Here is a 3,101-nt window from a genome sequence, read left to right on the forward strand (position 1 = left end):
AATGCAGAATGGACGACCCCTATGCAAGGAAATTTGGACCATCTAGCAAAATCACATACGCATTTACATTTTTGACCTAGACGCCGCACTTCCAGGTATCTACCTCAGACACAGTACAAAAAGGTGCATGCAGGAGACCGTTAATAGCAGCATATTCATAATACCAATAAAATGGGAAACAACCTGAATATCTTCATGTGAGGATAGATTGAAGTAATAAATAAATATATAATATAATATATAAGTACATACATAAATATATATACTCACAATGGAGCATTATGCAACTATAAAAAGAAATAAGGTGCGTGCTCGCTTTGGCAGCACATGTACTAAAATTGAAATGATACAGAGATGATTAGCATGGCCTCTGCTCAAGGATGACATGCAAATTCTTGAAGCATTTCATAGTTTTACTGGATAAAGAAGTTGTGGTATATTTATATGATGGACTACTACTCAGTGATAAAAAAGAATAAAATAATGCCATTTACAGCAACGTGGATGGAACTAGAGATTGTCATTCTAAGTGAAGTAAGCCAGAAAGAGAAAGAAAAATACCATACAATATCACTCATATGTGGAATCTAAAAAAACAAAGAAAAAAGAAAAAAGAGGACACTAATGAACTCATTTACAGAACAGAAATAGACTCGCAGACATAATAAACAATCATGGTTACTGGTGGGAAGGGGGTGGGAAGGGATATATTTGGGAATTTGAGATTTGCAAATGTTAACCACTATATTCAAAAATAGATAAAAAACAAAATTCTTAAGTATAGCACAGGGAACTATATTCAATATCTTGCAATACCTTTAATGAAAAAGAATATATACATATATTTATATATATATATATAAAACTGAGACATTATGCTGTACACCAGAAATTGGCACATTGTAACTGACTATACTTCAATTTTTTGAAAAGTTAAAAAAAATGAGGTGTATTTCTTTAAGCTATTAGATATAATAAGTGAAAGAAACAGAGTGAGGCAAAGTGTGTATGGGGCACTATGGTCTATCTTGAATGTGCTACAAGTATGTGAACACAAGCACATATACAAGACTTGTTTGTGTTTTTAAGCAGATAAATCTTAAAATTATCCATGGAGGGAAGGAGGAAATTAGATAGAGGGAACAGGAATGGAAGCAAGACTTCTTTGAATAACCCATGGACTTTTAGGATTAACTAGAACCATGGAAATATTTTACATTACTATAAAACAAAAATTCCGTTTTAAAAAGTAAATCCCAAAACCAAAAGCAAAATGAAACAAAAGAACGTAAATATATGTCCGGTTAGTAGATACAAAGAGACAGATTATTCCATATGACTTTAAAACGTAATAATTTGACTGCACTATCATGGTGGGCTATACCTTAGGACAAAAAGAATGGGAGGCAGGGAGAACACATGATTTTCAATAACTATCCTGTTGGCAGAGAGCTGGTATTGTTCTGAGATACTATATATATAGTATGAAATAATGCAAGTGATAATAACGTTAGTATCATTGACAACTGGGATTTGTCAGCATGGGAGAAAGGAAATACAGATGTAAAATTAATTGGAAGCTTAACAACCAATTGCAATGATGAACCTTATGCGAATCCTGATTTGAACCAATATCAAACTAAGAAGGAAAAAAGTAAGACAACAGGGGCCCTGACTGGAGGATTATTGGTATAAGGAATTATTATTGATTCTTTATAGGTGATAATGTATTACTTTTTTAAAAAAAAAGAATCCTTATCTTTTAGAGAGACATATTGAAATATTTACAGGGGAAATTATATACTATTTGAGTTTGGCTTCCAAATGATCTGGGATGGAGGGAAGGGGTGGGGATGGAGATGAAACTAGATCGGCCAGAAATTGATATTTGTTGATTCTGAGGGATAGGTTCAGGGGGAGTTAATCGTCTCCCTATTCTTGAAATGTTTGACGTTTTCCATCATCAAAGGTATTTTTTTTCTTTAATTTTTAAAAAAGAATTCTTTAATTCTTAAAAAAAACGAAGAAGAAGGAAAAGGAGAGGCAGAAGAAATGAAAATGAGTCAGGGTTTGAATAAGGAATGTACAGTGGAGGTTCTGCAGTCGCCTCTCTGCTGGTTTCCTTGACTGTGGTACCACCCGCCCCAGCCCAGTCACCTAAACTTCCACGTACAGTGTCACTCTCCTGCTCCAAACTCTTTAGCAGGCATGCAAGACACTTCAGAATGGAGTCCGAGCTCTTTCTTGCAGCACGTGACTCACTCTGTGAGTCCCCTGTCTCTACTCCTTTGAACATGGGCTGCCTCTCTCTGGAAGGTCCTTTACAACCTTTCCTACTAGTGAGCTCCTATGCATCCCTCAAAACAATGCTTGATCTTTGCCTCTTCTGTGATGTTCTCCATGAATTCCCTAAACAAAATGACGCAGTCCCCATCTCTTCACAGTGATTATAGCAATACTGCTGTTGATGTCTGGGGGTTTGTTTCCCACCCCACTGTCCCCACTTGCTCTCCAAAAGCAAGGTCCTATTAGCATTCAGCTCAGGTCTCTGTCTGGCAGGACAAGGCTTAGCACTAGAGAGGTTCTCCACGGGTGCTGAGTGAATAAACAGGCATCCCCCCCTGCCCAGCCCCCTCAGTTCTGACCACAGCTCTGACTCCAGCTTTCCACTTCCTTCAGCTGCATCGTTTAGTGCATTCAGCCCTGTTACATTTCATCCCATTCCACTTTGGAAAACTTCTTCCCCCCCCCCCCCCCAGCTTGTCTGTGTCGGGGGTATTGGATTGATAGGCGTGACCATAGTTTGAAATTCCAAAGACAGGGAACAGTGCTTTTTGCTAGTGTCTTCAGGATGACAAGCGGAACAAGGAAGAGACAGAGGCAGTGTCACCAGGCCAGCATCTCCTGATGGCAAGGACGTTGCCCTACTTATCTTTTCATCTTCCATTTCCTGGATGGACCCCAGTGGGTGCCTCATGATGGGGGCTAAAGCAGATGGGGGTGGGGAAAAAAGAGAACCACCCAATTCTGATGTCACGCTGTTTTAAACAATGTAAATGATCTTCACCCTGGAGGGCTGAAAAAAATATGGTTAAGAGGAA

At 38.5% G+C, this 3,101-nt stretch overlaps 1 non-coding gene across 1 annotated transcript; it reads left to right on the plus strand.

The window, feature by feature from the left end:
* Positions 1-308: 308 nt before the first annotated feature.
* On the plus strand, positions 309-415 carry LOC123616750 (U6 spliceosomal RNA). Its single transcript, XR_006724756.2, has one exon. It is a non-coding gene; the product is annotated as a U6 spliceosomal RNA (small nuclear RNA).
* Positions 416-3,101: the final 2,686 nt, after the last annotated feature.

The sequence above is a fragment of the Camelus bactrianus genome, chromosome 5, assembly GCF_048773025.1.
Source record: "Camelus bactrianus isolate YW-2024 breed Bactrian camel chromosome 5, ASM4877302v1, whole genome shotgun sequence".
Classification (NCBI taxonomy): domain Eukaryota; kingdom Metazoa; phylum Chordata; class Mammalia; order Artiodactyla; family Camelidae; genus Camelus; species Camelus bactrianus.